At 44.1% G+C, this 22,414-nt stretch overlaps 1 protein-coding gene and 2 pseudogenes across 1 annotated transcript in view; 1 reads left to right on the top strand and 2 right to left on the bottom strand.

The window, feature by feature from the left end:
* The window catches only part of LOC109373994 (carbonic anhydrase-related protein 10-like), a 413,587-nt gene that overhangs the window by 43,514 nt on the left and 347,659 nt on the right, over positions 1 to 22,414 (bottom strand). The gene's annotated exons all lie outside the window — the stretch shown is intronic.
* Positions 3,311 to 3,877, top strand: LOC109373991 (ferritin light chain pseudogene; annotated as a pseudogene).
* LOC109373992 (60S acidic ribosomal protein P0 pseudogene) lies at positions 9,695 to 10,665 on the bottom strand (annotated as a pseudogene).

Raw genomic sequence — 22,414 nt, 5'->3', positions numbered from 1 at the left:
GTGACAGTGGGGGAGAATCCTAAGCGCAAGAAAATCATGGCATAAAAGAGTCCTAGAAAGAAGCCAATCTGAAAATGCTACATACTGTATGATTCCAACTATCTGATATCTTGGCAAAGGTAAAATTATGGAGACAGTGAAAAGATCAGTGGTGGCCAGGGGTGGAGTGGAGGCGAGAGAGATGAATAGGCAGAGCACAGGGGATTTGCAGGGCAGTCAAATATTCTGTATGATATTATAATGATGGATACATGTCATTCATTATACATCGGTCCACATTCATAGAATGTAATGTACACCATCAAGAATTAGATTCAACCCTAATGTGAACTATGGACTTTGGGTGATAATAGTGTGTCAATATAGGTTCATCAATTGTAACAAATGTGCCACTCTGGTGGGGCATGTTGATAATGGCAGTGGGGGAGCTATCTATATGTGAGGGCAGGGGGAGTATGGGAAATTCTGAACCTTCCTCTCAATTTCGCTGTGAACCTAAAACTGGTCTAAAAAATAGTCCTAGGAGCCAGAGGGATTTATCTAGAAGCTTTATTTTATAGAATGAGAAACGGTAGTCTGGAATGGGGCAGAAGTGTCTAGTAAATGGCAGCAGTGTGACTGGAAGCAGGTTCTACTCACCATCTCTCTGACAACCTGGTTCTTGACCTTTCCTAAGGCCACCCATGGACCAGGAACATGGAGTTGGATGTTACAGAGGGAAGGCATTTTATAAGCTTCTTGTCCCAATTCTTTTTTAAGAGGAAGAGACTGGAATGTGCCATGACCAGGATTTCATGGAAATTAGTGAGAGAGTCTGACCAGAGTTCACCTCCCCTATCAGTGGCCCAATGCCATTTCTACTGAAGAATGCAGAAGCTGTAGATGGCCAGATTTCAAAGAAGACCAACATGCTCCCATCACCCCCAGGAACTTCAAGTTCAAGTGCCATGTCTACACTGTCCTGAGAATATTCTAAGGCACCATGAAGAGACACCTGTATCTTTTGAGGTGAAGGGGATAGGAAGGAGAGTGAGTCAATGGAACAGACAAGAAGACCTACTACCTCCTGGTTTAAATCTTTTTAGATAATTCAAGTCAAACTCGTGAATTCTTGACCACTCTAGCTTGGGATTAAAGCTAAATTTACAAAAGACATAAAATTGTGTTGCTCTGGGCTTTTTCCCTACCTGTAGTCATGTTACCTGAAGCACTTCAAATCAGAGACACCTTCCCCTAATTACGATGTAGCATCTGTCATTCCATCTCCTTCCTCTCTAACTCCCCAAAGTTTTGTCCATTGCCAATGTCTCCAGCATCTGTGTTAAGGGCACTGCTGCTTTCCCTGAAACCACCAAGGCTTGGAAAGGTCACTACAATGCCAACCCCCACAGCTGTCAGAGACTCTGGTGCTTTTTTCTACAAAACACATAATGAGTGTCTTTAAAGATGAGGACCTCATTAACAATTATTGTCATTAGCCTCATCTTTAAAAACATCTCCCCTTTCTCCACCCAAAAAAAGCACCCCAGGTATACAAGTTCCTACTTGCAGACCTTCTGCCAGCTGTGTCTGCTAGAACAGCTGCCCATCAGATGGAATATGGACTCAGAGAGCCTCTGCACAGCTCTGGAGTACATCTCCAGCATCGGGGAGGCAGGCAAGTTTGTCACAGACAGCCCCAGATGTTGGTGGCTGACACAACCAGCTTGGGCATGGAATAGCCCCTGAGGACATCAGGCAGCGTGTAAATGATCGTGCATTTGTCCACACTGTGCAAACTTCTGCTGTTCCTGTGGACTTCCCAGGTTCAAGCTGCAAATGCCACTCTGTCCTAATTCATAGCACACACACACGCGCGCGCACACACACACATACAAACACTGACTCATGGAGTGCTGGTACTGGCAGTGACCCTGAGGGTCATTTAATCCAGTGGTTCATACAATTGACCATACCTACTGATCATCCTAATCACCTGGGGAGCTTTCAAAAATCACAGATTCCTGGGTCTCACCTACTCCCTGATCTAGTGAATCAGAATATCTAGAGGTAAAACAACAACAAAATAGTTTTTTTCAACAAGCCTTCCAAATGATTTGGATGTAGCCAGCCCAGCAGGCATCCACAGACTAGCATCTGGGGAGCCATTCATTGTCATTCCAATCCCTTCTCTCTACCCTACAAGTTTTATCAAAGAGGACACAATTGCCCCGTGAGAGCAAGTGATGGCTTTGAACCCCTGGCAAAGCCCTGACAGAGAAGGGACTAGAAGCAAATCCCCTGATTTCTTATGTTTTTCTCTTTCCCACCAGGTACACTGCCCTGGCCCTTACTGAGGGCCAATACTTACTTCCTGTTTTTCTCATGTTCACATGTATAACACATGCAGACTTGGCTAGGCAACCACATTGATTGACCAAAAATTAGTTAATAGAACTCTGCCACCCTTTGGAAGCTCACATTTCCTCTATATGAGTCCTCTAGGGCAGGTCCTCAAGGCTTTCAAAAGACCCGGAGGCTTTAGAGATGAGTCTCTGAAAATGTATGCCATCGTATACAAACACCTGTGCTTGTTTTTTGGAACACCATAGCTTTCATTAGAAGCTCAAAGACACCTAACTATATCACTAAAAGGGCTAAAACCTCTGGTTTATAATATCCCTGATATGAAGTTGTTTAGTTATCATTTGAAAAAACTTTAAAAAAGGGGGGGGGGAATAAAGAAAAGAAAAAAGAAAAAGTCTACTTTAGAGATCCAGCTTAACACCTTGGTTTTCGCACATCTCGCTGTGCTAACCATAGTGAAAACGTGTGATGAAGTGTCAACATGGAAGACGCAACCATAAACGCTAACACAGCTTGAGGAGTTTTTTAAGTTGGCTTAAAGCTGCATTGTCACTAATGTGAAGCCCAAGTATGGCCAAATCAAGATACCGCAAGGAAAAGGCAAGAGAAACCAGAGAAGCCTTAAGACACAGACTTGGAAGGATAATAAACCACTTCATTAGGGCCGAACTTGGGAGAAATATGAAGTAGTAACTTTTAATTAAAGCTTTGCAAGTACACTAATTTGGGCTACCAAGATTCATAATTAAAATTTTATGCCGAGTTTTCTCGGCTGTCCCCCGGATCTGTCTCTTGCTTCAACAGTGTTTGGACTGAACAGACCTAGGGACGCCCCTTCTTCCAGCCTCCGACCACCGTCCAACCTCTTTTCCAGTCTCAACCTTTGGAACCAACGCAGCCATCCTTGGCCTCCGAGACCAGCTAACACCGTTATTTGCACTTAACTCCTTACTGCTGAGCAACCATGAGCTCCCAAGTTTGTCGAAATTATTCCACAGAGATGGAGGCCGCCGTCCACCACCTGGTCGACTTGCATCTGCGAGCCTCCTCCACCTACCTCTCTCTGGGCTTCTATTTCGACGGCGACGATGTGGCTCTAGAGGGCATGAGCCACTTCTTCCGTGAGTTGGCGGAGGAGAAGCGGGAGGGTGCGGAACGTCTCTTGAAAATGCAAAACCAGCGTGGCAGTCACGCCCTCTTCCAGGACCTGCAGAAGCCTTTCCAAGATGAGTGGGGTAAAACTCAGGATGCCATGGAAGTTGCTATGGCCATGGAGAAGAACCTGAACCAGGCCCTTTTGGATCTGCATGCCCTGGGTTCTGCCCGTGCAGACCCCCATGCCTGTGACTTCCTGGAGAACCACTTCCTGGATGAGGAGGTGAAACTCATCAAGAAGATGCGCGATCACCTGACTAACCTCCGCAGGCTGGCCAGCCTCCAGGCTGGGCTTGGCGAGTATCTCTTCGAAAGGCTCACCCTCAAGCACAACTAGGAGCCTTTGGAGCCCATAGGCCTTTGAGGGGCCCCTCTGCATTCCCTGGCGTTGGGCTTAAGCCTGAGCCTCTCCCTGAAATAGCTAGGCTGCCTTCTAACCACCCCAGGCCCCTCTCCCATACCGTGGACCAAATTGAAACAATAAAGCTTTTTGCAGCAAAAAAAAAAAAAAAAAAAAAAATGCCAACTCTGCGTATCACCAAACATTTTTAATAGTTCCAGGAAGAACATGATGTGGGTACACGATACATTTCAGTGAACATCAAGGGAGCTAGTCAAATGCACAAGGTAGGGAAATTGGTGAGAACACCTAGGAAGCATTGTCACTGTTTGGTACATTTCTGCCTTCCCTAATTCATTATGGTCCCTTGAAGGTTGGGATTGTGTCTTTCATCTTGCTATGCTCAGTACTTAAGATACTGTCTGGTGTCAGTTATCTAGTCCCATGATAATGCTGCAAAACAAACAATCACAAACCCTCAGTGGCAGGTAACAACAAACATTTATGTAGCTCATGAGTCTTTGGGGTTCAGGTGCTCTAAGCTGGATTTGCTCATGTGTCTGTCGTGAGCTGTGAGTCATCTAGACAGCTCCGCAGAATTGCTAGGTCTGCTCACATGTTTAGGAGTTGCCTGGCTATTGGCTAATCTATTGTAGGATGGCCTTGGTTGGGATGATGGGGCAACTTGGCTCTGCATCATATAGCTCAGGTATCGGCAAACTGTGGCTCGTGAGCCACATGTGGCTCTTTGGGTACATACGTGTGGCTCTGAAGTAAAACTGAAAATGAAAATAAAACTATCATAGTTTCATTTATAAAATTTTTCAAGGATGTTATTCACCTAATGGTGATTTCATTTGTTTGATGGTTCTCGAATAGTTTTTTTTCTTTTTTTCTTTTCTAAAGACTTTATTTTTAAAGAGCAGTTTTAGATTCACAGCAAAATTGAAGAGAAGGTACAGATCTTTCCACGTACTTCCTGTCCCCACACATGCACAGCCTCTCCCATTATCAACATCCCCATTAGAGTATAAACTCGTTACAATCGGTGAGCCGATACTGACATATCATTATCATCCCAAGTCCATAGTTTTTTTTTTTTCCCGAATAATTTTTAAATTGTTGTGAGGGACAGGATTGGCTCTTCCATCTCAAAAGTTTGCCGACCCCCGAAATAGCTCATCGTCCAGCAGGCTAGACTGGGCGCTGTCTCCTAACATCTCATTGGACAAAGCAGGGCATGTGGCTAAGTTCCAGCTCTGAATGAGAGGGTGCTACCAAGTTATTTGGCAAAGGATATGGCTACAGAGGGGAGAGAAGAATTGGGGCCATTGATGCAATAGGTATCCCACATACCTAGACTATGGTAAATGCTCAATAAAAGTTTTTGGCAAAAAATAAATAGATAAATAAATTGAATGTTCTCCACAAAAGATATATAAATGGCAAATAAGCAGAATGAAAAGATTCTTACCATCATTAGTTATCAGGGAAATACAAATCAAAACCACAATGAGATGTCACTTCATACCTACAAGGATGGTTAGCTCAAAAAAATCAGATGATTACAAGTGTTGACAAGGATGTGGAAAAATTAGAACCCTCAGATACTACTTGTAGAAATGTAAGCTAGTGCAGCCATTTTGGAAAACAGCCTGGCAGTCCCTCAAAGAGCCTCAACATAGAGTTACCATCTGACATAGCAATTCCACTCTTGGGTATATACTCAAGAGAAGTAAAAACATATGTCTACACAAAAACTTGTATACAATGTTCATAGCATTGTTATTCATAAAAGCAAAAGGGCCGAGAACAATCCAAATGTCCATAAATTGATGAATGGATAAAAAAAAGTATAACCGTACAATGGAATAACTCATTCATAAAAAAAAATGAAGGACTGATACCTGCTACAACATGGATGAAGCTTGAAAACATTATGCTAAATGAAACAATCCAGACACAAAGGGCCACATATAATATGATTCCATTTATATAAAATGTCCAGAATAGGCAAATCTTACAGGGATTGAAAGTAGATCAGTGGTTGCCCAGGCTGGATGGGTTGGGGTGAAATGGATATATATTGGATATAGGTGTTCTTTATGGGATGATAAAAATTGATGGTGGTGATGATTACACAACTCTGTGAATAGACAAAACACTGAAATGTACACTGTAGATGGATGAATTGTATGGTATCTTAAGAAAGCGTCTATAAAAAAATGAATTACATGAGATAACTCCTATAAAGGTACCTGACACCGTATTTGGCCATGTTAACCATACTTTATGAAACCGGTGATGCTGTAGATTGTAAAATGCACAATTATTTTATGTACCACCAAGAAAGAAAAAACCCTGCCAAGTAAACTGTGACAGATTATCAATTATAGGCCAGTTTCTAGTTTTAGAAATGTGAAAATGTGGAAAAATGTCTTAGAACCAATGAAATACGGTACACGGTTAAGAAAGGTTAGTAGCACCTGAATGAAATTGATTCAGCAGAAAGACCTTTCTATCTTCAGGCTCAAATTTTAGGCTCACACACCTTTCCTAGGTTAATGGTATTTGGGTATCCATTCTTGACCCCCAGTCTCCATCAAATTCAGCAGGTGTGTCCAGGTGAAGTACCTGCCCTACCTGGTCCAACCTGCCTTCTCATCCCTACTATAGCCCCGTAGTAGGAGTCCCTGGTCTGCCTGGGTATCTTTTGTCTCCCTGTAGGGAGGGAGGCCTGGGCACGGAAAGAGCCTGCCTCTCCCTCAGGGACTGGAGGTCATGTCTGCCTCCGAAGCCTGTCAAGCATCTTTTCTCTCCCCAGTGATGAGATGTGGCTGGCATAAACAAGGAGAGTGCTTTGTTGTGGTGAGAGACATCTGGCCTCCAGTGGCAGCTTCCACTGAGGAGAGTGAAAACCACATACATGTTCACTTTTGTGTGTGTGATGAGCAGTCCGAGCTGTTGACTGACAGACAACAGGATGAATAAAAGCGCTACCCATCTACCTTTTGGTTGTCAGTGAATCTGCAGCCGCCCTGGGGAACCAGGGAGAATTCCTGTCACCCTCTTGCAATTTAACCAGGCTCATCTGGGACAGACAGAATAGCTTCATCATAGGCAGCCTCTCCTACACTTGCCTTACAGCATGAACCTACTTTCTAATTTTCACACCAGAGGGGGGGAAATACGAAGCTCTTCAGTCCTATGTTCCATATACAGGGACTTTGCATGAGCTATAGAATGTTCTTGTGGGGAAAGGCATTAAGAAAAAATAGTGATCAGGGGCAATCTTTCTCAAATGACATCTAGAAAGAACAGTGAGATGCCTTGCCGTGCCTGGTGGACGTTGTGACAGTGCTGCCCAGCATTTTGCTCTCAATGATTCCAGGTTTAGAGTACGTCACGAAAATTACAGTGAAATAAGGCATTCTCGTGTAAGACGACCCATGTTTGATGACAGGCATCTAACCCAGGGACACCTCGAAGTCTTTGATCATGGTGCTTGAGGTGTGTAATTCTCAGAGCAGTGCCTGTACTGGAAACGTGTGACACTGTCATTCTGAAGTCTTCATTTCAGGCCTACTGCTCAGAGAACAATCCATATTGACCACAACCGATGACACTTCACAAGGGCAAGGATTGCAAGGTGTGCTGCACAGGGTCTTGATGCCTAAGGGTTGGAGATCACAACTCAGAGGTGGCAAGTAGCTCCATTTTTCATCCGGGTTCCACGTGATGTGAAGTGGCTGTGTGCTGTGTTGAGGAGGATTCAGAGGCTGCTTCAGAGTTGTACACCATTATTGATCAGAAGCCTGTCTATGCTTCTGGCAGGGGCAGGAGATAGGACGGGGTCTCTTGGTTATAATCTTCTCTTAGTTTCCCTCATGGAGACAGCATGCTAGAAGGAAAGATTCGGAAGCAAGTATACCTGCTTTCCACCTTGGTTCTGCTTTTTGTCAAACAACAGTGGGACAACTTATTTCATCTCCCTGAAGCTCCATTTTCTCATTGGCAAATGGGGGTAACGATAACAATTGCGAGTTCTTGTCTCTTGCTCTCTTGGTGCCATGCACTATTCAAAAAGGCTTTGCATATTTTAACTCATGTGGTCCTCGTAAGTGCCAAGCACCAGTAATCCATGGCATTGAAGAAGAAGGATGCTTTCTGTGTGGGAACCACGTTGATACATCTCTCTGTTGGCCCCAGCCTAATGCAGGCCCTGCTTGGAGGGAGGACTCGTGCCTGAAATTTGAAAACCATAAATGCTTTCTACATTTGAGCCAAAGGGCATCTGAAGATTAAGTCTACAGTGAGAGAGGGCTGCTGGGTAAGGGCTCAGCCTGAGGGGCCTCGGTTAGGGGCATCCACAGAATGTCTCTATGTCCCTTTAACATGCAGATGACACTGAAGCTGTGATGAGGAAGGACTCAGCCACTTCCATCCTTTTGTTCCATGCCCATTAAGACATGATAACAGCAAATGGACACCTCTGCAGTGCCACTTGCTTCCAAGTAACCAAGTTATATCTGCTTCCAGGTTCTGCTGAACCTGCCCATCTTCTCCAATAGCAATACAATAGCTATCTTATTGACAGTAAGTGAAGCGAGCAGACAGCAAGACTTACGTCTCCATCTCAGGACCCTGCCAGTCATGCCCAGACACCCCTCTGGCTAATGGATTAACATGCTACTCCAGACTCAAATGGAGAATTAACCTACCTCAGCACATGCCAATTTTCCCCTTACTTTCCCTGACATCACTTGAAACCCTACCAGAAAATGGATAGGACTCAAATCTCCAATTTGTAGGCAACTAAGAAAGTCTAGCTGGAAGGCTTCAGGGGGGTGGGTTTGAGGTATAGACCCTGAGAGCTGATGAGAAAGGGGAACTCAGTCCAAGGTTCCTGGAGCAACAGTCCTGCCCTCCATCCTTCTGGGATTGGAGTGTCCCCTCCCGCAGCCATCACTGATCCAAAATGGCAGCCAGAGCGGGGAAGCTTCCTACTCCTTGCCTTGCCCGAGCCCCTGTATTCCAGACCGCGGCTGGACACCTCATTTCCTCATTGACTGCCTCTTCTCTCCACATCCTGATTTCTGCGTCTCTGTCCCTGCTGTACGATCTAACCTAACAATGAAAACTTTCTGGAAATTTTCAAATCATGAAAAAGTTTGGGTTTATTTCCACTTGCTTTTCTTCCTGTTGATTTGGTTTTTTGTTTGTTTCTTTTTTTGGTGGTGTTGGGGGAAAAAAGGGTGTGGAGAAATAAGCGAAGACATACCACATTTCAGGAAAGGTAGAAATGTACATAGTTCTTCTTTTTAAGTTCTAGTTTTAGTTGATTTAGGAGCATTAGGCTACTCTCTACAACTCGGTTTGCTAATTAAGTGGTGAATGGCTACCTTGCCCTGGGAAGAGCCTTCAGGGGGAGTCACAGACTACTTTCCTGGCTGCCTTCTTAGTCACGCATTGGGAGGTATTATTCCAGCATTGGGTGTAAGTATGCTCCTTTCTTAGTAATCCACTTACCACAATCTAATTAATAGATAAAGTGTTAGCACAATCTAATTAGCAGATAAAGATTCCCTGGCCCCCAGAAGAGTTCAAGTCACTTCTGACTGGCAGACTTGACCCTTGCCAACCTGTTTGCATAAATACCAGGGCATGATCACACCTGAATGGGTTTGGCATATAATTCACCCATCTTCAAAGAAGGTATATTTTTGCCCCCTTCAAAAAATTGGTTGGACGAATATCACATAACCATAAAACTTGGATATATAAATCATAGAAAAAACTTGGTTAGTTTCTTTCTTTTTTTTCTTTTTAAGAGAAGTAAGCCTTTTATTTTCCTTATTTCACAAATAAAGTTGGCTGTGCTGGTTGCTTTTTGGGCATTAAGTCAAAGACACCAAATCCCATATCCTCCTTTGACTCCTCTGACTCTTCCTTTGCTTCAACCGTGGCTGGAGCTGCAGCAGTGGTGGCAGCAGCCATAAATGCAGAGGGATCAGTTAAGAAGGTCTCGACCTTTACAGCAAGTGGGAAGGTGTAATCAGTCTCCACAGACAGAGCCAGTACGCACTTGTACCCATTGATGACAGAATGGGATACTGATGCAACAACTGGGAACCACTCTGCAGACATACGCTGGCAACATTGCGGACACCCTCCAGGAAGCGGGAGTGCAGAGCTTCCCCTGTGATGTCAAGTACTTCCGGGATGCAGATGCTGCCATTGTCCAACACCTGCTGGAAGAGCAGCCCAAAGGAGAAGGGGGAGATGTTCAGCATGTTCAGCAGTGTGGCTCCGCTGGCTCCCACCTTGTCTCCAGTCTTAGTCAGCTGCACATCACTCAGGGTTTCAATGGTGCCCCTGGAGATGTTAGTGGTGATGCCTAAAGCCTGGAAGACAGAGGTCTTCTCGGGCCCCAGACCAGTGTGCTCTGGGCTGGCACAGTGACTTCACAAGGAGCAATGGCACCAGCACGGGCAGCAGCTGGCATCTTATTGGCCAGCAGCATGTCCCTGATCTCAGTGAGGTCCTCCTTGGTGAGCACAAAGCCCACATTCCCCTGGATATGAGGCAACAGTTTCTCCAGAGCTGGGTGGTTTTCCAGGTGCCCTCGAGGGCCTTGCACGTCATGGTGTTCTTGCCCATCAGCACCACCGCCTTCCCGCGCAGGGACGTGCAGATCCGTGCTGCATCTGCGTGGAGCCCACATTGTCTGCTCCCACAGTGAAGCATTTTGGATAATCATCCAGAAGCTGGATGATCTTAAGGAAGCAGTTGGACTTCCAGGTCGCCCTGTTTTCCCCAGCCATCATGGCGATGGATCAGGGATTGCCACACAGGGTTTAAAGACGATGTCACTCTCACAAAGAAGCCTGGCCAGAGAGGTTAGTTACTTTCTTAACAAACTATAGGCCAGGGTGCCTCATGCTACTATTTTTCTTGAACAAATGAGATTTATTTAGGCAAAGTTAATCTTCTATTGACAGCGGTTAAACTTGTTATCATTTGTGGAAAACTTTTCAAGAATAATACAAAATGTGTGCAGCTTTCCTTGACCTCTTCTTGGCCTTTAACTTGGCCTGATATGGGTTTAAGCTGCAGATTCTTAGTTACCGACATAGACAAAACAGATAAAAATCTGCATCTCCATTTCATTAGGAGACCTGAGGTCAGCATGTATCCTCTTTTGAGAAATCAGATAATTATGTTTAGTAACAAAGGGCTATGCTGGGGAACCTTTTCTTCTCAGCTTACATATTTATGATCTTAAATAGCTTTGCAATCATCTTCATGCAAGCTCCTCAGGTGTAGAAATTAGCATTGTCTTCCATGATGTTGCAAACTAGGAGGTGCTGACACTAACCCATGATTTTGCGATATCACTCCTCGCACAGATGGTTGCATGACTGTGAACTATTCTAAAAGTTAAAATCCCTGTTGGTCTCAGACATCCTCCAAAACAGAACTGGGTTGCTTTCATTAACTCTGTTCAACACTTTGTTGTGAGCTATCCCTCTTGCATTCCTGCTTCTGAATTTTCAGCCCAAGCAGTCTGTAGTAATGTGAACTAGCACAAAGAAACTTTTTAAGTCAGGAAACCGGGATAAGGAGTACCAAATGGGAATCACATGTACAGGAAAGGAAGGTAGCTACCCTTGCTGAGCTCTGGGCAAGTTTATCCCATCTTGCTTATCCTATGCTGTTTCCCCAAGATCTCTCCAGTCCTAGATTCTCATTTCTGTCTACGGGGTTCCCTCTGCAGCCTGTTCATGGTTAACTTTTGACTTCAGGTTAGACAGTGTGCCTTCCCCTTATGGAAATAAGCTTCTGTTTCTACCAGTACCCTCGGTTTTTGCCAAGACTTGGACTTAGATCCCTGTCTTCACTCTTCCAACTTGGATGGAGAATTCAAAGAGAAAAAATAAATTTGCTTTCCCAGGAGAACTGCCTGCAACAATGCAAAATGAAGTTACACACATCTAATTGAAATGGGGGGAGGAGAGCCTGAAAACTTTCTAGCCCATTTTTACTAATTAAATATGTACGCAATGCCATTTATATTTTTATTATTTTGTAATCTATCTGTTGTTTTATCTTACTGAATGCAAAAATATCCATAAAGGCTTGCATAGGTTTATAGGTGAGAGCACTTTCTTTTTGCCATAAGGTCTCCCCCCGCCCCCCCCCACCAGCTTTATTGAAATATAATTGACATATAACATTGTTTAAGTTTATGTGTACAATGTAGTGATATTACATATGTATATATTGCAAAATGATTGCCACAATAAGGTTAATTAACATATCCATCACCTCACATAGTTACATTTTTTTGTGTGTGGTGGGAACTTTTAAAATCTACTCTGTTAACCACTTTCAAATATACAATATAGAATTGTGAATTATAGACACCATGCTGGACATTACATCCCCAGAAACTTTTTATCTGATAACTGAAAGTTTGTATCCTTTGACCACCTTCACCCATCTCCCCCATCCCTCACTCCATGTCTCTGGCAACCACCAATCTATTCTCTGTTTCTATGAGTTTGGTTTTCTCAGATTTCACATATAATGGAGATCACACAGTGTCTGTCTTTTTCTGTCTCTTTCAATTAGCATAGTACCCTCAAGGTTCATGTATTTTGTCATAAATGGCAAGATTTTCACAACTTTTACAGCCAAATAATATTCCATTGTGTATATATTCCACATTTTCTCTATCCCTTCATCTGTCAATGATACTTTGTTTCCATGTCTTAGCTATTGAAAATAATGCTGTAGTTCACATGGGGGTGCAGCCTTCTCTTTGAGATGGTGACATAGGTCTTAAAATCCTCAACTGCATATTTTTCCTCCTCTGAGGGTGTATAGTTCGGAAGGGGAGAGACAGTCCTTTCCCTGAATGCTGCATTCTGTATTTCTGGGTTCCTATACAAAACACCTTTATTTCCTGTGTCTGGGGTCTTTCCACATTATTTTGCATGGTGGGGTTACCATCTCTCTGGACCCTTGCTCTCAGGGGTCCCACTCAGCACTGACCGAATGATTCTTACAGACATATCTTAGTTCCAGCTACATGTCTGCCATTCTGGGCAGCTCTTCGGCAAACATGCCATGTTAACATGCTGTGCTCTTTCACGTTTCTGTGCCTTAGCAAGGGAGTTCTCTCTACTCTCCACTTTTCTATTCATATACTTAACATATGTTGAGCAGCTACTGTGCTCTAGATGCTAGAGGTACAAAGGTGATCCGGCACAAGTCTCTCCCTTAAGGGAGCTTTGATTATGTGTGACCAGGACAACCACCAAGTAAACACCAAGTAAATAAGATAATTACAGAGCCATGAAGCAATAAACAGAGTGATGAGATAGAGCAGTGGTTCTTAGTCATGGCCGTATATCAGAATTGTCTGGAGAGCTTTAAACATTTATAGGTGCTTAGGCCCCATTCTTAGATCAATTAAGCCACAATTTCTGGGAGCGGGGTCCAAATACTACTCTTTTTAAAAAGCTCCCCAAGTAAATTTTAAAAACTGCTTTATTGAAGTATAATTTAGAATACCATAAATTCACCCCTTGCAAGTGCACCATGCGATGATTTCTAGCAAACTACAGAGTGTGCAGCCGTCCCCACAGTTCAGTTCTAGAACATTTCCATCACCCACAAAGATCCCCCTTGCCCATGTGGAGTAACTCCCCATTCCCACTTCCAGCCCCAGGCGCCCACTGATTCATTTCCCATAGACTCCCCTTTTCTAGACATTTCATTCACCAGGTAGTTTTAATGTGCAGCCTGGACCGAAAGACCCTAAGACTGAGTCAGTGAGGGGAGGGAGTGGCTACGCTAGATCGGAAGGATGAGAACAAAGCAACCAGGCAAGAAGGGTGGAGAAGAGCACGCCTGGCAGAGGGAACAGCCGAGGCAAAGGCTCAGAGGAGGGAAAGAACTTTGTCTGACCTAGAAGTGGAAAGAGGCCACTGAGCATAGTGAGCGAGGGTGAGAGCACGGTGGGAGGCGGGAGGCAGCGTCCAGAACAGTCCCGGCTCTGTGGCGTGGTGAGGAGCTCGGGGTCCCCCGCCCCAGAGCAAGGGGAGATCACTGCGGGTTTCAGGGTGGAGCATGACACACTGTGCTTCTCCTTTAAAAGCTTCCTAGCACCTTTGCAGAGAGTAGATCAGAGACGGGCAAAAGAGAAAAGTGGGAAGTCAGTTAGGAGGCTACCTTTAAGCGGCCGGCTTCCACTCATCCTTTAAAGCCTGATGAAATGTCACCTACTCTGGGAGGCTTTCTCAGGGTCCCCACTTTTATTCTCATAAAGCTCTATGCACACTTCCATTAAAAACCAATTACCAGGGATTGTTAATAATCTGTTTACTCATCTGCCTTCCCTATAGGCTGTGAATGCCTTTGGTGGATTGCATGGCGGGCGGGGGCGGGGGGGGCGCGACAACATCCTGCCAATTAAATAAATTAATAAAATATAGCAAACAAATAAAAATGAGAAGGAAAAAAGAACTACGTGTTATTTACCCTTCTATTCCCAGCACCTGGCACTATGCCTGGTGCAGTAACAGGTGTTCTGGAAATAAATGTTTGTTTAGCTGAATGATGATGCATATTTTCAAGGGCCGAGGCCATGCCTCACATCTGGAAAGCCCTCAGCAAGTAGTATGTTAGTGCACACGAGAAGCATGTATAAGTTCATGGGGGCATAAATAAATCTACCTGAAGGTTTGATTCCATCAGTGAATAGAGTATAACGTGTGATAATAATGAAAGCTGACATTGGTATAGCAACGAGTAGTTTACAAAGCACTTTCATTCATACAGGAAACAGTTGCTCAGTACACACTATGTACCAGGCACTGTGTTGGGTGTTGGTGGGTGGTACTCGGTTCAGGAAGACAGGAAGGGTCTTCTTGCATGGGGCTGGGATCTTATTGAAGGAAGCTGAGGACCATGGTATCATACAACAGGTTGGGCTGGGAAGCCATCAAACCCCATTATCCCCATTTTACAAATGTGGAAACCAAGGCAGATTGAGGTACATTCCTAAGATATCAGCTGAGACTCAAGCCTGGGCCATCTGCCTCCAAGTCCCCTTGCTGGATAGTGGGGCTCTTGGGAAGAGCTGCCACGTCCAGGATACTCGGTTGTTTCCCTGGGGAAAGCAATGATCATCTCTATGATGCAGACCATGTTGGACTCTTCTGAACATGGAATTTACAGTTGGAAGGGACCCTGGGGGAGCATCTCATTCAACTGATTTATTTTATAGGTAAGGAAATGGAGGTCCAGAGAAATGAAAAGACTTTCCTTGAGGTAACACAGGCATTCAGTCAGAAAGCCATGAACTCCCAGAGTTCATTTTATTGTTGAGAGAATTTAGGACCAGAGACATGAAATGATTTGCATAAAATTATAAAACTAGGAAATGGCAGAGCTCTGAAGAGAACTCAGGTCCTATAGCTTTTGGTTCACTGTTCTCACTACTACTTTGTAAACCACCTAAACGCTTATATCTATTGTTCACCAAAAGACATATAGAAATGTCCATAGCACATTTAATCATAATAGCCCCAAAGTAGGAATAACAAAAATGTCCATCGGTGGTAGAATGGGTATAGACACACAATGGAATACTATGCAGCAATGAAAACTAAATGAGCTACTGCTTCCCAAACAACGTGGGTTACTCTCAACAGACATAACGATGAGAAAAAAAGGTCCATATTGTACAATTTCACTTAGATGAAGTTTAACAATAGGCAAAATAGTGATAGACATCTTATTAGTAACTATGGTAGGGGCTGCTGGCTGAGAGGGGGCATGAGAAAGCCTTCCAGGGTACTGGAAATATTCTGTGTCTTGATCTGAAAGCGTTAACACAGGTGTCAACATGTATACAAATTCCCCAAGTTGTCCTCTTAAGATCTGTGCATGTTGCCAAACGCAAGTTATATCTCAATAGGTTTGGTGAATTAAGAAAAAAACGTTTCCAGTTGTCATCTCCCATTCCTTTCACAGTAACTGTGGGAGGTTAGGCGAGGCTTAGGAGGGAATTTGCTGATCAGCCCAGGGAATGCACCAGCCCAGCCACAGCTCCACTTGAAAAAGCTGTTGGTTTCAAGTCTTCAGTCAACAGAGGGAAGGTTTTAAGTTTCTTAGAGAGTTTATGAAATGAATTCATTACAGTCATCAAGATTTTATATTGCAATCAATGCCAATCTAATGGGCTTCGATTAGGCAGTTCACACAACTTGCTTGTTATGCCCCAGTGAACTTCTGAAATCTTTTAGGCTTTCAACCTACACCCATGGAGCCAATGGGGTTTGAAGATTTTTTTTAAACTACTAGTACTACGTGTAGTTTGCTTTACCAGCAAAGAGTTCTGGAAGCAATTTCAGATGTACATCTGCATCTGTTTCTTGAGCTTTTTGTTTTGTTTTTTTATCCACACAAACACTTACTGCAGCATGAGTTGTCATAGAAATGAATGGGGACAAATGACTGTCCTATGATAAGGAGTGTCTATGTGAACTATGGTGCTGTTGCAATATAATGCAGCCATTGAAATGAGACAATAGCTTGGAAAGTGCTTACGGCATGTGAAGGGGAAAAGCAAATAAAATTGTACACACAGTGTGTTGCAACTAAGCAAAATTACACGTTTAAAATATATGTATATACACACACTCAAATGTCAACAGGGGTTATGTTTAGATAGGAGAGCTAGGGTATTTTATTCTCCTTTCTATTTTTCTATACTTCCCAATTTTCTTTAATGAGTATGCACTATATTTGCAATTTTTCAAATGACATTTTCGAACACAAACAGATTAATTTTCAATATCTTTGAGGCATACTTTCTAAATGTCCTCTCTTTTTCAGAGCTACTGAGTGCCTCATATTACTAATAATATTGTAAATCAGAATATTGAGGTTTATTAAGCCGTGATTTTGTGTCCAAGGCTTCTCATAGCACTACATGAGATAAAAATAAAAAAATATAACCATGCAAATAAAAGGGATAAAAGTGATAGGGGAAAAACAGAGGTTAGTGTAAGAATGAAAATGAAGAGTTTATTTTGACCCACTTCCTGGGAGATACTTGAAATCAATTATTTCACAAACATTCCTTGATGAATTGTTCCCATCTGTTTATTCCCAAACATTTCTAAACACCTACTGTGTGCCAAGCACTGTGTTCAGTGTGGGGATTACAAGGATAAATGAGATACAGTCCTTAGGGTTGTCTGCAAATTATACCTAAAGAAAAAAGTCTAGTGCTTTATGTCAAGGGAGCTCGCCCACTGGACAGATATGGAAAGTATTCAGAAAAGTTAACAGACCTGTCCAGTGTCCCACGGAAAGACAGCCCTGGAGCCAGGATTTAAGCTGCTCCCGTGCCATCCACCATGCGACACAAGTTATGGCTGCTGCAGGTCTGACACTTCAGCAGCTCGCAAAGCCTTCATGGACAAGGGACCACCTCACTGGCCTCACAGTGAGTAAGATCTGGAAACATGGCAATGACAAGGAAGACATTCTAGCAGCTGGAAAAGGCTAGGAGGTGAAAATGATCCCAGGATCTTATGGTCTTGAAGGGAAATGGGTCCCTAACCAAATAACAAGGCTAGAATATGGACAAGTTATCCATTCATTCAAATTTCATTCAGATGATAGCCTCAGATGGTCCCTTCTGCAGAAGGGCCCCATCTGAAGTAGCGATTCAGTCATTTCCCCTAGAACGCAATCTTAAATCTATACAGAACATTTATCAGTATTGGTTATGTTTCTTGCTTTGTAGCTTTTCTTTAAAAAATTATCGCTTATTTCTTTCCATTAGAATGTAAAATCCGGGCCGGCCGAGTGGCTCAGTTGGTTAAGAGCGCGAGCTCTGAGCAACAGGGTCGCTGGTTCGATTCCCACATGGGCCAGCGAGCTGCACCCGAGCTGAGCTGCCACTGAGCTGCCAACAGGTGGCAGGATGTCTCAGCTGGTGAGAGCATGTGCTCCTAACAACAAGGTTGCCGGTTTGACTCCCATATGGGATGGTGGGTTATGCCCACCCGCAACTAAGATTAAACATGGCACCTTGAGCTGAGCTGCCCTGAGCTGCCGATGTGTGGCCAGATGGCGACTGGACTTGGAGCTGAGCTTGCTGTGCCATCCACAACTAAGACTGAAGGACAAAAACTTGGCTGTTCCCCTTCCCCAATTCCCCAATAAAATCTTTAAAAAAAAAACCCCAAAAAGAACAAAACAAAACAAAACAAAAAAGGAATGTAAAATTCAAGAAAAGAGGGACCACGTCTATCTTATTCCTAGCTGAATTCTTAGAACCTGGAACAGAGACTGGAAAAGAAAACATTCACCAAATGTTCACTGAATAAATTCATTGTTTTTATGGGAGCACCAAGGAGGATTCCTAGCTTGGATAAGACTGGAATCCCAGCCTAAAGAGGGAAAAGTGGCCCCTGACTCCCAGGGGCCATCCTGGAACCATCAGCCAGAACTATCAGCCAGGTCTTGGTGTTCTGATAATCATAAACCCTTTCACAGACCACAGCAGACACGGCCGCTCTGTGGCTGTCATGGGTCAAGTCAAAGACAAGACCACTCCATAATCATGTCTGAACCCAGGCACACAGCATGGGCATTGTCTAACTACAAACATTTCCAAATACCCCCCTTTCTGGGCTAGTGCCAGTGGCTGATGCTGCTTTACCCATTACAGCTCTAACCTTGTTCCAGTCTTCCAACTTCAGGGATAAGATCGTTCATCTTAGAATTACCTGTTTCCTGAAAAACACAGTTCAGATCCAAGCCCTGTTTCCTTGAACCTTCCTCCAAAGCATCTAACACAAATCTCAATCCTGTAAGTCCTTCCTAGTATGTCTTACTGAGATGCCTCCTGCTACCCTATGCTATACATTCTCCCTCACTGGAAGGAGCATGGTTCAACTGCAGATATGTTCCTGGTGGTCTCTGGCTGGATGGCAATGACACTGCTACAAGGCTGCAATAATTAACGATGTGCTGGAGCCCACCCATGCCGGTCCACCTGTACCAGCTTGTGAGCGCCTCTTGTTAAATTTTTACAAATTTTTCAAGCCGGCTGTTAAACACATCATTATTAATAATTACATTATATAAACTTTCAATTAGATAAATTCAATTATATTGAAAAAACAGTAATGCATCCTCAAAACTCATTACTTCCTAATTCTTTTATTACATTTTCCTATTATCTCTGCTCTGGAGATGATTAGCATCTATTTTATCTGTACGGTGGAAATAGTATCAAATGATGTGCATCTCTTCCCATCCCCATGTTTAGTGATGTCATGTTGTTAGCTCAAAATTGGCCATCGTGCAGTATTTACACCACGGAAATGGGCAAACCCTACAAATCAAGGCTTCTCTCCTCCCTGTATCTAATGGGTAGACCAGGGTACCACTGTTACCCTCATCCACAAATGTTGACGCCCTGAGCAGGGAAAGAGATCAGTGGGTGGATTCAAGAACTAATTTAGGTGACAAGAGGGCTGACAGAGAATAGTATTAATGATCTAAATTGTCCCCCTACCCTCTGGTGTGAAAATATAAAGCTTTGGGTTTCTTTCCTGATTCTCTTTATCCCTGTCCTGGGTCCTGCCTGTTCCCAGGCTGATTGATGGCCTTTGGGTTAAGTACAAGGAAAAGCAAGAAATAGCTCCGGGGAGTTCTGCTGGCCCAGGACACTGGGGAGCGCCCTCAGGACGAGGGGACCCTGCTGAGCCATCTCCCATGTAGCTCATTCTTCTCAACTAAGAGAACAAGCACAGCGCGTGTCTGAAATTTATTTCAGGGATGGCTTCAAATTAAAGATGCATCAAGTTTATTTACTTTTTAAAATTTTCAATCAGCATTAATTCCCTTAGATTAAATCAGATGATAGAAAAGCACAGGGCGGAGAGAAAAGATAAAAAAGAGAGTCATATATGACGGATTAAAAATGACGCCACCGGGAGAGGAACAAGAATACCGTGTTCTGAAGGAAGACACTTCCTCCCGTGATGGTATCTGGCATGTTAGAAGTCCAGGTAATTAATGGTGGTAAAACACTTCAAAAGTATAAAGCACTGCATCAATGCCGAGATAGAACTGTGCCATTATATCAGGACGCGGAGCGTCATTACACACGCTCACTATGGGAATTCTTAAATGGGAGATGCGGGCGCCACCCTCTCAGCGTAAATCCATTGGTTTCTATCAGGCACTGGCCCGCCCCACACCCCGACCGCTCACCCGGGCTGCCCTGGTGAGGGCCAGAGATGTATGAGGGGCCAAGTCTATGCTTATCTGTGAAGTGGGAGGTGCTCATTCCAAGCCCCACCTCCTGCATGGAGTCCTTCTACAACAGATCACCAGGCCCTGGTCAGAATCCCAGCTCCCCCGTGGGTCCCCCTCAGGTCAATGTTGTATAGCCCCGTCATCGCATCCCGAGGTCCAGAATCACGCCCTCTGTATTGACCTGCCCATCCCAGAATTGTAGCCTTAGAGGATTTTCCATAAAGCTGTGTGCAATGGCATGATGAGCTTTTGAAAGCTTTCTCCTCTGAATGGCCTCGACTCTCACATTATTGTCCTGCGACACCAATCCTGATACCCCACGGAATATTACAGTTCTTCCACCTGCTCTGGACAGCAGGTGTTATATAAAACCCCCACTTTGTAGACTGGAGAACAAAGGTTTGAAAAGGTCAGGTAGCTTGCAGAGGCGTCCAAGCCTATACCCAGCTCTGTCTAGCACCCTTTCCCCATCACTGCCAAACGGTTGGTTGGCGTATGCCACTGATTTCCTGCTGCCTTGTTTACCATGACAGTCAAAATAATAACCATCCCAACAGCAAAAGCAACTGATGTGGCACAGAGTGCTTTCCCGAACTCAGAGTGCTTCTGTATTTGTCATCTTAATGAATCTGTGCTNTTTCTATCAGGCACTGGCCCGCCCCACACCCCGACCGCTCACCCGGGCTGCCCTGGTGAGGGCCAGAGATGTATGAGGGGCCAAGTCTATGCTTACCTGTGAAGTGGGAGGTGCTCAGTCCAAGCCCCACCTCCTGCATGGAGTCCTTCTACAATAGATCACCAGGCCCTGGTCAGAATCCCAGCTCCCCCGCGGGTCCCCCTCAGGTCAATGCTGTATAGCCCCGTCATCGCACCCCGAGGTCCAGAATCACGCCCTCTGTATTGACCTGCCCATCTCAGAATTGTAGCCTTAGAGGATTTTCCATAAAGCTGTGTGCAATGGCATGATGAGCTTTTGAAAGCTTTCTCCTCTGAATGGCCTCGACTCCCACATTATCGTCCTGCGACACCGATCCTGATACCCCGTGGAATATTCCAGTTCTTCCACCTGCTCTGGATGGCAGGTGTTATATAAAACTCCCACTTTGCAGACTGGAGAACAAAGGTTTGAAAAGGTCAGGTAGCTTGCAGAGGAGTCCAAGCCTATACCCAGCTCTGTCTAGCACCCTTTCCCCATCACTGCCAAACAGTTGGTTAGCGTATGCCACTGATTTCCTGCTGCCTTGTTTTCCATGACAGTCAAAATAATAACCATCCCAACAGCAAAAGCAACTGATGTGGCACAGAGTGCTTTCCCAAACTCAGAGTGCTTCTGTATTTGTCATCTTAATGAATCTGTGCTACGACTCCATCTCTAGTTGCTCAACCTTCGGCAAGGCCTTAACCTCCTGGGGCCTCGGTTACTTCAATTATCACGCTCATCAACTCAACATCTAAGTGGGGCAGGCAAGATTTTTATCATTAGTAAATTATTAATAAGTATGCATTAATAATGTCCTCTTAAACTTTTATAACTCGTCAGAATTTACAAAGCACTTTCTCAAGCATTTTCTCATTTCATCTCCCAATAGCTCTGTAAGGTCAGTGAGGCCCGCAATATTGCCCCAATGTGAGGGTGAAGACACTGAGGCTTTGAGAGACTCAGCAGCTTTTTATAAAGTGCATTCGTGGAGCACATTAGTCCCTGGTGATACTCCATAAAAAAAAATTAAAAAAAAGGATGAGTGGGAAACACAGTATGCTATGTCCCCCATTTAGAAGTTAAAAGAGCATGGCACATTAAAGGCTCTGATAAGTCCTGCAGTGAGGAAATCTGCTTAATTTCGCTGAAATTACATTTGCTAGAATGCATATAACCATGAAAGAGAACCTCCCTCTTTACACACCTATTAGTATTTTGTGCAAGGAGGTTTTGGTGGAGCTCCTGTTCTGTTAAATTATCTGGGCTCAGCAAATTAATCAAGGTTGTATGACAGGGTGAGCTGATCTGTCTCTGAGTCAATATGCAGTTGATATGGCCATTAGCAGAAACATATCACAGACCTCTACTTATAATACATTTAAAATTAATTTGAAATAAATACCTTTATTAATCAGTTTCCCGTCTGCTCTGGCAAGTGAATGTCATTGTTGCCAGTGAAACACTGGTACCAAGCTAACTTCCCATCACTGTGTGGCTGACTCAGACTTCTCCCAGGT

Source organism: Hipposideros armiger, unplaced genomic scaffold (genome assembly GCF_001890085.2).
Source record: "Hipposideros armiger isolate ML-2016 unplaced genomic scaffold, ASM189008v1 scaffold_771, whole genome shotgun sequence".
NCBI lineage: Eukaryota > Metazoa > Chordata > Mammalia > Chiroptera > Hipposideridae > Hipposideros > Hipposideros armiger.
Note: the sequence above shows the minus strand (reverse complement) of the source record. Positions and strands in the feature narration are given on the sequence as shown.